Source organism: Equus przewalskii, chromosome 17, assembly GCF_037783145.1.
Source record: "Equus przewalskii isolate Varuska chromosome 17, EquPr2, whole genome shotgun sequence".
Lineage (NCBI taxonomy): Eukaryota > Metazoa > Chordata > Mammalia > Perissodactyla > Equidae > Equus > Equus przewalskii.
The window spans coordinates 32,579,481-32,594,071 of NC_091847.1; the positions used below are offsets into that span (position 1 = coordinate 32,579,481).

At 38.4% G+C, this 14,591-nt stretch overlaps 1 long non-coding RNA gene across 1 annotated transcript; it reads left to right on the forward strand.

Annotated features, from left to right (window-relative positions):
• Window positions 1–4,194: 4,194 nt before the first annotated feature.
• LOC139076703 (uncharacterized) lies at window positions 4,195–12,956 on the forward strand. The gene is made up of 4 exons (XR_011528591.1): window positions 4,195–4,234; window positions 8,937–8,997; window positions 9,153–9,234; window positions 12,794–12,956. It is a non-coding gene; the product is annotated as an uncharacterized lncRNA (long non-coding RNA).
• The last annotated feature ends 1,635 nt before the right edge of the window (window positions 12,957–14,591 follow it).

A 14,591-nucleotide genomic window follows, 5' to 3' on the forward strand; every position in this document is an offset into this window, starting at 1 on the left:
CCACTAAACAAATAGGAAGAGGCACAAAATAACTCTTTCTACTTCCCAGGAAAGTCATGGATCCTGTGACCTTGTTTTTCTATCCCTCTTTTCAACCACCAGATGAACCACCAGTTCCTATCATTTGAAGGCTAGAAAGGCGAAAAAAATGAAAGATTTTTACAGTTTCTTATTTTTTTTATTTCTTAAGACAGTCGGTATACTTTCCTTATTGTGGAGCAATTGAAATAAAACCAAGATAAATAATAATGTCTGCAATTTGCTAAGCATCTATTATATACCAGACACTATCTTAGGTTCTTTACATCTTAACATTTACCTTAGGCTCTTTACCTTTCATTTTGACCTCCCTACAATTTCACAAGGTAAATAGTAGCTCCTATTTTTATGGATGATCAAATTTGAGTACCTGAAGTTAAGTAAATATTGGCAGTGGATAGTTAATGAACTTGGACCACCTGTCTGACTTCAAAGACCACATTCCCTCTCTACTTTGTAATCCTGACCATGAGCTATGCACTTCTATTTGAGGGATGCAAGACATCAGGGTTAGCTTGGTAGCATGCCATGATTTGGGGTCCAGGATATTTTTATAACCTCATAAGATAGTTAAACAACACAAGCACAAGTGCCAAAAGAATCCCCACTTCCTGTTCCTGTTTTCCCACTATGACAAGTTTCTATCCTCTGCAGTGCCAAAGCATCTACAGGACAAGTAATATCACATTCTCTAGAGTTCAGGACTTCTGCCCCTTAATTTCATACCCACCACTTACTCCTGAGAACCCTCTCCTTTACCTCTCATTTCTGGGATAGATACGTACACATTTTTTGCTACAATTTTTGTATTACCTTTTTAGCTAAAGGTCTCGTCACTTGAATTATAGCACACTCATCAGTCCTGTGGGTCTTTCACAACCAATTCAGGGAGATAATTAGTCCCCTCGGAAGCTGGTTTGAGTAACTATTTTTCTCAATTCCACCAAGCAGAGTGTATGGCTAATACCATTCTGGGTGCAAGAGAGAATAGATAGTTTATTACATTCAATGGATGTCTTAGGACATTAGGACTTAATTCCCTCTCAGAACCCTATTGAGAAGGCTGAGAGAGTGTATTTAGTCTGTGTCCCCTCTGCATGTTCTCCCAGGGTCTCAGTATTTTCACAACTCTCATGAAAATTTCTTAAGATACCTCTAGGTTTTGTTTCCTTCTCTTTATTTCTGTTCCCTTTCACTTCCTCAATCAGGTACAGCTCCTGTCCTCACATTCTTGGGAGAGTCTCATGACAAGATGAAAGAGAGAGGGAATTTAAGAGTCCGAGAGCTGGAAAGGATTCCATTGTTAGATAATGTGTCTTGGCAAGGGAGAGGGGGATGGGGCCCAGGAGCCATAACTTTTCCTGCTCCTCCCCCGAGAAGGAAGTGACTTCTGGATTCCCAGCTGAAGGAAGGGTAGCTATTAATTCTGAAAAGAGAGGTTGCTAGCTCAGATCCCAGACACTACACCTGTGAGTGAGAAAAACTAAGCAAGAAATGGTAGCTTGCATAGGCACACAAGGCTATTTGCAAAATGTCCTGGGACTCCAAATGTGACCTGGAAGCAGAAGAGAGCCTCAGGCTCTGAAGGGGCCATGTGGGCCAGTAGAATAGACATCCCTTCAACTACAGCTGTGGACCCCCAGACTCCCTCTCCTGCTCTCAGCAAATCTCAAGTCTTAAAGCCATGTAAGATGCCAGAACTCAAACATAACTTTGGGAGACAAGGATGCGAAACTCCAGGAAGAGCCAGGGTTAACTTTCTCACCAAAGGAATAGAATGATGGCTCAAAGTCAAAATTAAAACAAACAAAGTAATGCCTGAATTTTGCACCCAGATCGTACCTATCCTGGTCTTCAAAGCCACCCCAGAATGCTAAAAGGGCAGATCTATTTGTCTTCTTTTCTCACCTATGATTAAATTGTGTCTTAAGACAAGTAGCTTGCTATAGCCAGTAAGGGGCAGGCCTGAGACCTGAGGCTTGCTGGCTCAATTCATAGTCTATCTATATTCTGAAAAATTGCTTCAATCTTGTAAAGTTAAACTGAGCTCACCCGGGAAGATTCAGACAATATGAAAAAAAATGGAGATACTAGTGAAAATCATCTGAAATCCCATCTGATTGGTTGACTATCTTTCCAGACTTATCTCTACGTATTCTTAGTTTACGGTAATATAGATACACATTTATATAGATAAGATGGTGGTTCTCTGAATGTTTTGAAACCTATTTTTTCCCCTCAACAAAGCATTGTGAACATTTTTCCCTATCAATAAATATAGATCTACATTATCATAAATAATGTAATGTAAAGATGCATAAAGGGTGAATGATACCCAGTCTGATAGCCGTACATTTTTAATTCAGTTCAGTAAACACTGAGGGCATATTTTATGCCAGGCTTCATGCTAGGTACTAAGAAAAGAGATGAATAAAACACAGACAGTGCCCTGGGGAAGTTCTCAGTTCAGTAAGGGAGCAGACGGGTAAATATAATTACAGCAGTGTAACTCCTGAACGTAATAGGTATAGAAAATATGGCCTGTTAGATAATCTGCCCCTTTATTTGTACAGTACATCATTTGATGTTTCTTTCTACTTCTCTGGGTCCTGTTACTACATTTTGTATGTGGATTTTGCATCCTCATTCCAACCGAGTCCTGTCTCCTCCCTGACTGCTTCTCATTCAGCTTTTAATTTCTAATAATTCTCGGTCAAATAATTCACTTGCTAAATGTTGATAAAAATGATATGTGAGTCAAATACATAAAATTCAAACAATGGTCATAATGAAGAAACAGTACCATTCATGATAAATGACTAGAACACTTCTATTAGCCACTTCATTTTTGCCAACAGAATGTTAATAATATATTGCAAGATGCATTATCTTTAGAGTGCTATTTGAACATTTGGAAAGTCATTGATTCATGAAATCCTTTTTTATATGATCCAAAATAGTGACACTGATAAAAATTTCTTCCTAGTAAGTAACAGAGGTAGCAAATCTTTGATATTGATCTATAATATTTGCATATTCAGATGTAGTTTAAAGTTTATGTATGCCTGTCAACATTTGCTCAGCATATATAATGTTTTGTTATATTTGAGGACAGAAAGCTTATGTACATATTATGACCTAAGAATACTTACAGAACAGAATTTTATTAAGAACAGTTTAAATTCATACAAATTAAAGACATAATTTATGCGCCAAGAATATAGAAATAACTGTTTAATTTAGATTAGGTTAATTGGGAAAAGATTTCTGGAGGAACTGAATTGCCAGTTGCATTTTGAAGTAATTGATAAGCATAAGCAAAGAGAAAAATATACATGCAGAGGAATGGAATTGAAGATGTGCAATTTACGGCAAGTTGTGGGTAAACTAGTCTTCTGAGAAGTCCCCATCCATTCTCTTATTCAAAGGACATGCACTGAACACAGTTTATACCAACAGTGTCAGGCACTGAGGATACAAGGTCGTGTAATACAGCGTTCCTGTCTTCAAGCTTACAGTTTCATGAAGGAGATTGTCAGGTAAAAATATATTAGAACACAGTAAGATTAAAAAAATATTAATTTCTAGAGCTGTAGGATACAGGCAGGAAACAGAGAAATGAAATTAGGAAAATGGGATGTGGAGCGCATACTCAGGATCAGATGGTAATCATGGATACTATCTCTCTCCTCCCTTTCTTCGCCAAGCTTCGCTAAGACAGGTCTGCATTTGTTGCCTCAGCACCACTCACGCTTTAACTCCTTGCAATCTGGCTCCCATGCCTACAGCTCTATTATTCCACAGAACCAGAAGTCCTCAATGATTCCTTGGTTACCCAATGCCTGGGTCTTTAGTCAGCTGCCATTCTCTGAAGTGACCCCTTCTTTAACCTCTCCCTTCCCTTCCAGAACACTTTCTCTCCATGTTTTCCAGTCATCTTTGAGACTTCCAGCGTCTGTTCTGACTCTGTTTCCTTTTTCCATCTCCTAAATTTAGGCATTCCTCAAGTTCTGCACTTGTTCATCTTCCCTTCTCACTTTACATGTGTCTTCTCTCTTCTAGCAACGTCATCTAGTTGTATGAGCTCCATTCTGTATTGATGATTCCAAATTCTGTTTTTAGAATTGTACCTTTCCCTCAGATTCTCCAGTATCCAGCTTTTGCTGAGGAAGTTCCACCTTGATATACTGCCTAGGTAACTTGTATTAATGATGTTTTTATTTTCTGTATTTTATGATGCTTTTGACATCTGGGGCCTTGCTGGCTGAGGAGAGACTGCACTTTCCCCTCCCCACCCCCACGCCCCTCCACCTCCCAGGATCAACTAATTCCTAGAAATAGCAAACAACTTGCCTTCCAGCACACCTTTGATATGCAAAACAATCAACTGCATGTCACTATTCCAACCTGCCTCCCATCAGGCTCTTGTAGCCTAGGACATTATCCCCTGCCCTAAATCACCCCAGCCTGGACAACTAGAGACCACAGCTGCAGCCCAGAGCCCACAGAAAGGATTCAAATTATCCGATCCTAAGCCTGATCAGCAGCTTACCCTCTATCTCCCATTCCTTCCACTGAAAACCACTATAAAGGCTTTGCTCGTGCTTTTCCCTCACTCCTTCTGCCTTCTGACCAACCCTGGTGCTTTCCCAAGTAGCCCTACAAGACAGGCCATGCCTCCTGTTTCTAGAAATCTATGAATATAAAAACTTCTTCCTTTGTGACTATCATCTTCATGGCTGTGTGTCTTGTGTCTTACCATACCTGATTAAAACAAATCCAGGGTACATTATAAAACACAATTGAACCTATCTCTTTGAAAATAAACTTCTCCTCCTCCTATATTCCTCATTTTTGTGTTATACCATGATCCTTGAAGTCAATAAGACCCAAACCTTCAGAGCCACTTTTGACATCTCCTTCTCTTGCCACAGAAATTTTGTCACTTACACAACTTGAGTGATTATCTCTACACAATTGCACAAAAGGATCTACCTCATTTCCATTGTGACAGCCCTGGCGTGATCCTCTATTGTCTCTCTCTGAGATTATTATGATAACTCCCAACCAAGCTTCCGATCTTCTGCTTCTCCCAAGTTCAATCCATGCTACAAAATGGGATCAGATTCGTTTTCCTAAAGTCATCTCCAATTATATAGCCTTCCTGTTCAGAACCCTTCAGTGGCTCCTCATGCATTGCCTACTGCATAAAAATCATATCCTCAGGCTAATTCAAAAGATAAACTGTAGTCAAAGAGATAGAAGGAGAACCAATAAAAAATCAATGTCTTAAGAGCTAATGGGAAAAAGAATTAATTGAATGACTATTATTAATATCCATTGCCATGCTCCATTTTATTAAAATATTGCATTAAAATGAAACACAAATAATCGTATGTACCAGTAATCACATATCTCCCATTGTATATTGGACATAAGGGTAAAAACACTGTGGGACTACCTAGTCCTTTGTTAAGGAATATCAGAAGGTGACGAGCATTAGGGGTAGGAGGTCAAAGCAACTCCTGCCTCACGTGGTTGTGAAGCCCTCAGACTAATTTTCAGTTTTTGCCTGTGTTCACTGATTCCATATTTCTGGGAAAACTACCATTCTTCTTCAGTAGAGACCTTTTTATCCCCAAAAGTCTAGTGATAATCTTGCATTCAAACTGGAACACTGTAGACCTACTCCGAAATTTTTAGTATAACCTCAAAACAGAGGAGCTTCTCTTCACATGTAAAATGAATAATGGCCCATGATACAGTTTTCAAAAGAAGTGTAGATTGACAACAGATTCTAGTCTAACAATTTGTATGTGTTGGCATGGCAATAAAACTTTATATAGTAATATGGAATTGCTTAAGTCCGTTAAAGCAGGAAGCATGCATATACTTATATAGTATATGTTGTTAAAAAATCACTAGAATCAAGCAAGACATTTGTTTTCTTTTTTCCTTGGAATTCACTTTTTTCTCCTATCCAAATATAGGGTATTATTCGTTATAAATAATTTATAGTAAAACTTTGCCTTTTATAACAGCATAAGAAATACACGATAAACTATGTAGACGCTGTGATACATACAGAGCACATTCCAGACTGAAGAAAACACGTCCCACCACCTCTCCCATCCCAACCTCAAAGACTTGTGCTTTGCTGTAACTAACGACTGTTGTGCAGTGCTGTGGCATTACATTATCAAGCAAAAGAGTCACACCATGAGATAACAAGGTAGAAACCTATGGTGTGTAATTGTTCGGATGGCTGGTGATGTCCTGACGTGTGTGATACTCCATGTCTTTTCAAAGACTCCTGCCTGCCCCCTCAGCATTTTGTGATCACTCCTTGGAGTGTGCTAAGGAATTTCACAGTCAAAACAATTGTTTGAGCTTATGGTTACTACCACAGAAAACACAGACTAAAAATGCAGAGTAAACTTAAGTGAAAAGATTTAAAGAAGCAGGCAATTGAGTGCATTTTTTAAAAACAAATGATATTCTTACGATTTCATATTATAAGAGCCAAACTGATTTGAGTAAAAAAAAAAAGGAAACTTTCCTCATAATTATCGTATGCATTATTCCTGATTTTATTTATTAAATAGGGCATTTCTCTCATCTCCATAAGCTGTCTTGTCCTACTTTAGAAAGCCAGACTTATATTGATTCATATTAAGGAAGGAAGGAAGGATCAAGAAAAGGAAGGATAGAAGGAAAGAAAGAAAGAAGGAAGAGGCGGTGCCAGCCCATATCCCAGTGGTTAAGTTCGCACTCTCCACTTCAGCGGTCCAGGGTTTCATGGGTTCAGATCCTGGGCGAGGACATGGCACCACTCCTTGGCACTGCTCCTCAGGCCACCCTGAGGTAGGATCCTACATGCCACAACTAGAAGGACGCACAACTAAAACATACAACTATGTACTGGAGTGATTTGGGGAGAGAAAGCAGAAAAAAAAAAAAAAAAGAAGGAAGAAAGAAAAGAAAAAAAATATTATCCCGAAGGAATAAAATCAGCTTTTTCTCTCTTCATAGAATTTAATTAACATCAATCCACTTAACTGTACTGAGCACCCAGTATTGTGAAAAATCATATTCAGTAAGGGTAAGTGAAATAAAAACTGAAATCATCATCTCTCCCTTCAGAATTTAGCATCCAAATGGGAGACCTATAGAAAAGTGAAAGAAACTCTACTATATGGTGTCATCATCACTAAGGTAAAAGAACAGAGGGTCCCATGGAGTACAGAAAAGGGCATCTAAGGATTTCTGGGCGAGGGGCTTCCTGAGCTCAGTGTCCGAGGACGTGAGGAGTTAACCCGGTGAGAAGAGGAGAAGGTGAGGTTTCAGGCAGAGAAGGAGCAAGCACAAACCCTGGAATTGTGTGTGAGGGAGCTCGATCTTGGAGGCACATGGGATGGGTGATAACTCTTTAAGGAAGGTTTGGGTCTCAGCCCCAAAGTACTATTTCTCAAAGGGCATGAGAATTTCCTGGGACATATTTTTCGATGCATACCCCATGGCCACCAAACATGCTTTTGGAATCAGATCTGCAGTGGTTACGAGTCCTTCTGGGGGAGCTTTTAAAAAAAATGCTCTTCCTCGGCTCAATGGGTCTGAGGTGGGATCTGGGCCCGGTATCTCCCCAGATGATTCTCACGTTCAGCCAGGGTCAAGAATCAACATTGGGGCAGCTGTATTTTAACAAGCTCCCAGGTGACTCTGATGCTCATTACCATTCTAGAATTGCCGCCCTGAGGCTCAGTGGAGAACAAGTTAAACAATATTCACCAAAGCATTGTCCTCAAAGTGGTCCCTGGACCAGCAGCATCAGCATGACCTGGGTATCTGGTAAAAATGCCAATTCCTGGGCCCCACCCTAGACTTACTGGATCAGAAACTCCAGGGTGGGCCCAGCAACTTGTGCTATAACAAGCCCTCCATGTGCGTCTGATATCCTTAAGTCAGAGAACCATTCACTAAAAATATTCTTGTACTGTGTGTGTGTGTTGGGTGTCAGGCGACAGGAGGGAAGGTGACGTACACACTTATCTCCCTGAGTTGCTCCTTAAGATAAAACGCTTCTTTTAATTTTTCTTTCTGAGGATGAGGCGCGTTTCTACATGAATTGCAAGGCAGGAAAAATAAAATATATGACAGATAATGCTTTTAACTTGCCTTTTTCAAGTATTTGACTCCCTTCTTAGGGCCATGCTCTCTTCCTAAGGCAGCTACAGCTTGATTATTACTCAGCAAGTGCTAGGAGACAATGAATTAAAGTATAAACTCTCAATGAAACCCTAGGCATGTGTTTTCCATATACTTACTGTTTTAAAATGCATTTGACTTGGCACATCACATTTTGTTTCCCCAAGTTTTCATTTCATTTATTCATTCATTCATTCATTTTGCAGGGAAAGATTTGCCCTGAGCTAACATATATTGTCAATCTTCCTCTTTTTTGTTTTTTCTCCCTAAAGCCCCAGTGCATGGTGGTACATATGCAGCTGTAAGTCCTTCTGGTTCTCCTATGTGAGCCACCGCCACATCATGGTAACTGACAGAGGGGTGGTGTGGTTCCCTGACCAGGAAAAAAACCCAGACCGCTGAAGTGGTGAGAGCTCTGAATTTTAAGCCCTTGGCCATCAGGGCTGGCTCCCAAGTTCTCACTTTAAAAAGCAGGAAAGGAGTGTCTGATATTTTTGAGATAAACATCAACTATAGCCACACAGTTTATTAATGTTTTAGGTATCCTCAAAGTTCTCCATTTTTCTGTCAGTTTTTAGAAACCTATATTCATAGCAAAGGATAGAAATGGTTGATTAAGTTTCAGTGAAAAGTATCTCTGAGTTTTGATATTATCAGATATCTCTGGCTTTAGGTTTTCTTTTTTTTTGCAGTTCTAGAGATGTGGGTTCAGGTCCAGGCACTGGAGATTCTGGCTCTGGGAACTTGATCAAGGTATTTAATGTTTCTGAACCTCCATTGCCTTTAGATGTAAAATACAAATAATAATTCCTCCTCTAGGTGGTCATTGTTAGTAGCAAATTAGACGAAGTGTAGGTCACCTCAGAGACGGTCAGTTACATTAGTTCTCTTCCCCTTTCTCTTAACAGCCACCCTGTAACTGAGCTGCCGTGGGAAGAGTTCTCTAGGTTGGGTCTGGATGTTCTGGGTCTTTCTCTTCTCTTTCCAGTGGTAAGCCCGATGTAACAAAAAGCATTACAGTGGATGAGTTATCTCATGCGGGCATGGGCAAGCAACTCTCTTTACAATAGGGAAGAAATATTTATAAAAGGAAGCAAAATCTCATGAGTTAATCGTAAACATTAATTCAGCCCAGAAGCCAGTGAACTTTGGACATGACTTTGAACCCATCCCTTATCTCCTCATTCGGGCAGCGTCAAAAATATTTATACAACATATTTCAAGGCTTAGCACAGATACCATCCCCTCAGTATACAGAAAACTGAAAGAAAATCATCTAGAATGGTTCAGCTAGCTCTGACCCAAATGTGTATTCAGACCCTGGCCGTGTCATAAATACACATTTAGAAATTGTAGCACATTTTTTTTCATTGATAAGACTTCCCAAAATAATGGTAATACAGGGCCACAATCTGACAACAATGGGCCTATGTGTTTTAGAATGCAAAAGTTTCTAATTTTATAGAGGTAATGCTGCCCATTTACCTTATATTAAGTTATATCCCAGTAGGTCTGAGGCAGCACCCATAGCCAAACATACTAATATTTCTGCAACGTAATACATAAATATTCACGTAAGTAGGATAAATAAAGACCACAAAAACCTCATATTCAGTTCATGTTTTGCCACAAAACAAGTTCAGATCAAGTCAAGTTTTACAACCAAATGAGAAGGAGAAAGCTTACAGTTTTCAGAACTTTTTGACTTTCAGAATTTGAATAAACTATTGAGGACCCATAGGATATCTTCCTTTAGGGAATTTTCAAGTCTATTAGGTAACTATACCCAAAAATCCACACATTTCATGGGCAAGATCCAAAATAGCATTTAAAACTACTTACTCAAGTCATAAAAGGACATAAATTATTTCAAATTCTGCTATCACACTTTAGACTTATGTTAGTAATACAAGGAGTTTATATGAGTAATGACTTTTAGTTTATTGTGATGGTTTTAAGTTATTGATGGAAAAATTTGTCAAGTGAGAATAAAATTTAGTTTGCCGACTTACTTAATACATAAATGCTTTCCAGAGTTGATGGAAAGGAAATTATTTGTTTGTAAATTAAAGAAAATAAGACTTTAGAAAACAATCACTGAAGTTTTAGCTCTTGAGAACTGTTGAGAATGTTGAGAAGTAATCATTGAGCACAATTCTTGCAGCGCATTCGCTTCCCTGTGTTAGATGGCTTTAAAAGCAGTGAGAGCTCTTTGGGACCGGCCAGGGCCCTAGAGTACTGTAACATCTTGCTGAGAAGTAGAGCAGTCAAATGGGCTGATGCAAAGGTTTCGTGGGACCAAGACAAAAAGAAACAGTGTGCTAGGATTTTCTGGGTATGATTATGCAAAATACCCTTGGCTGGTTATATTTTGGACTATCCCAATTATACCTATGTTCAGAATATCTTCGAATGCAATATTGTGTAGAGGTCTCCTAGGCATTTATTCACTCCATCAATCCTTATTTATTGAAGTGCTTATTATGTGCCAGAAAGAATACGAGGCCCTTGAGATACAATAGTGAATAAGAAGACTTTGTTCTGTTTACAGCACAGCAGAGAGATATAAACAGGCTTGGAGAAAAAGAATTTAGGTTAGATAGATAAAAAAACACAGAGGTTTTTGATCTCACAATCACATTTTCTTAACTTGCTCTGTCTGCTTTGACATCGTTTAGGATTCCTAACTTTGGAAGGGATGAAAACAGATGCAGCTAATAAAAATAACTACCATTTCTTGAGCATTTTGTACCAAGTCCTTTGCTTAAGATCAGCTACGTCATTATCTCAGTCTATCCTCACAACAACTCAGGCGAATTCTATTTTGTGAGTAAGGAAACCAAAGACTAGAGAGAACAAAGAAGCCTTTCCAGCCCACACAACTAATAGATCCACGATCCCTTAATTATTATTCCCAAATACAAAAAAAGCTCTGAAAACCAAACATGTTTTTCATAATCACTTAGCATCAAATCCTGCCTTGACCTATATAGTCTTTACATTTCCCACTTAGGAAGAAAATTCCTACATTCATATGTTTCTTTACAGAAATAGCGATGTACTTGATTAAGGAGTACTGCCTTAGAGCCTGCCGGGAATTATGTAATACAAAATATATGCACGGTATTACCTTTCTAAAATCAGAATAATTCTAATTTATGAAACACATCCAAGAATCGTAGATAAGAGATGTGGACTTCTAGCTTATTTATCTCTAGGCTATTCTTACCAAACGAGTCTTCACAAACTTCTTTTAACAAGTTCGTGATACTTGGGCAGGGAGGCCACGTAATTTATCACATAAATGAAGGCATTATTAATAATTACTCAGGGACAATGGGCATAAATTAGGACTATTCTAGGCAAACCAGGATGGTCCACCCTATCTGAGAGAGGGTCAATGTCCAGTAATTGTGACAAAGTCATTGTATCTGGACTGCATTTGCCTCTTCAAGGAAGGTGAGGACCTCTGCTATAAGCCGTAAGTTTTTTAGGAAGCTCTTGGCTTTTAGAAAGCTCCCTCTGGCCCAGTGTGGGTGACCCACAAGTACGAAAGTAAGCACTGCTATGAGGAGGTTATTTAACAAGCTACATTAGGCAGAACATGATAAAGACTCAAAATAATACAGTATTAGTGTGAACAGAGGTACAGCCTAGACTCAAGGAATCAATAGAAGTTCAGTTAGAGGACCAATTGAACATCGGAGATAAAGGAGAAGCCAGAGTCTGTGAAAATTCCCACTTTATGACTTGGAAGCTTGGAAAATGACTTGTTGAAATAGGGAACACAAGAAGTAGTAGCATCTTTGGGGAAAAGAGCCTGAGATTGTCAAGTTTAGGGTGTCTGTGGGATGCTTCAAACTCTACTAGCAGGAAACTTTACATGCAATTAGGTAATAAATTCTTAAGGGAAGAGTGCTTCTATTACCTCCTGCTCTTACCCCCAAGGGCCTAGCACAATGTTTTAAACATGGTAGATGCAAAATAGAGATTTTTTGTCTGTTATTTGTAAGCATTCTTGAGGTTTTGACCTCTGATCCCCAGACTGATTAGCCTAGTCAAGGATTATCATATACCTTATATAACTCAAGTTTTTGAGCTATTTTACAACTCTAAGTTGTAGAAAATTAATAGAAATGCACATGACTCTGGTCCATAGAAATGCAAATATTTGTGTCTAGTAAAAATGCAATTGATCATTCCTCTATCAATATAGATCAGTTTTACATCTATTTGTAAATTCATTTCAGCATTCCTGATTACCTAAATATGTATGTTTCTTGAACTCACTTTTGAACTATTTTCAACACCTTTCTGCTTCCCTAATAAGTAACGAGTTAAACAAAACCTTTGAGATATGTTCATTTGATATTTGTATGAGATTATTGAGTTTACCTTTATTTAAAAATTATCTTTTGACAAATAACTACTATAACAAAAGTATGATTTAAAAAAAACTTTGTGTTAAATATTTTACATACGCTCTATTTTTTAATTCTGATAAATACCCTCTGTAATATTTTCTATTATCCTCATGATCATTTTACAGATAAGGAAATTGAAGCTTTACAAAGACAAGCAGCTAACCCAGACTCACCCATCCCACCTGACTCCACAAAGTTCTGAGCCACTATGATATGCTGTCTGAGATATTGATCAATGTTGACTGCAAAATTAACAGAGGTCAATAATTAAACTATAAATTTATATACGTATCTCCCTGATTTTCATAAACGATCTCTGTGACAGAAGGCCTGTGAATATATTCATGTTCTTCTGAAAGAAAACAATTTTATGGTTACAAAATTTGACCTACTACTTAACTATGGCAAAGAATTTGAATTCCTAGCATACAATACCCTTCCTGAATTGACTCTTGCTTGTTTTGGCAATGACATCTGGGGCTGTCTTCCGCAAACCCCTGTGCCCTGGACATACTAAAAACTCAAGTCTCCTCACATTTCCACTCATGTGTTTTTTTTTTTTTTTGCCTGAATACTTTCCCCAATTTGCCTCTTTGTACTTCAAGACTAAAATTAAGCAACACTTCCTCATAATGCATTCCCTGACATTCTCATTTCACTTGTATTCCAGGAGCATCCTGAGCTTGCTTGCTGTAGTGTTTATGACACTTGGGATTGTCTGTGTACATGTCTATTTTTCCCACTTTTGGGGGAAAGTCTTAATTTTCTGTATAGTCCTAGAACCTAAAGCAGTGTCTGCTATAGGAGGTACTCAAAAAATATATGTTTAATTAAATTATAAGTTAATTATATGAAATAATATGAAGATTTCTTTTTTATTCCTCTAAAGCTGCCGTTATGTTCTTAAGAACAACTACCATTTCATTGATCTTCTTTCTAAAGAGAAATGGGAGGCTTAGCAGACACTAGTTGTAATACAACACAAAAGTTCACACTATTTCAATAGTGTTTGCCTTCTTTAGTGTAAATATTAGTGAACCTGGCAGGGAGGCTTTGCCCTATGTGTGATTCAGGTTTCAGCTTTGTTGAAGGACTTCCGCTGCATTGAGCTGTGCTGATAATATCTGTCTCCAGTTTCCTGACAAAGAGTAGCAGAATATGCCACCCCCAAATATGCCACTTTGGCATAAGGATTGTTTTGAGCTGAAGGCATTTGAGACGAAGCAGATACAAGAGAAGCTCCCCGCCATCCCACTATTTGCCTAAAAGCTGGATATAAATTTTCAAAAGTGTCCCTCCTCCCCTCTCTACCTAGAAGGATAAAAGTTAATCACTTGGAGACAACTTAAGTCCCTATCAGCCTGGAGACAGAACCAGAGGAATCTATATAACAAGCGTTACTAAATACCCTTTATCTCTGCCCTTAGAAGCCTAAAACTGCTTTTCTTTGTCTTGTCATTTCTCCACAAATTTCCTGTTCTTTGTTGAATACGCCTTATAAAGCAGAGTTCTAAGCCACCTCTTTGAGTTACTCATGTTTCCCTGAGTATCTCCCATGTATACATCAAGCATACATGTTAATAAATTTTTCTTCCTGTTAATCTGTCTTCTATTACAGGGGTCTCAGCCAAGAACTCAAAAGGGTGGGTGGAAATTATTTTTTCTCCCCTACGCTGAAAACAGGAAGTAACTTTTGTTGATGTTGGTAAGTCGGCTTCTACCTTACGCAAGATACAAATGGATGCTCAGTTAATGCTACTTCATTATGCCTCTCAGAAGTAATGAGGCCATATTCAAACCAGTAATGACATCAAAACTGCTATACCCAACAATTAGTAAGTTAGTTTTTATTATCACATCATTTTGTATTATTCCACTATAAGAATATAGTAAAGTTCAAATGGTCTAGTCAGCTTTACCAAA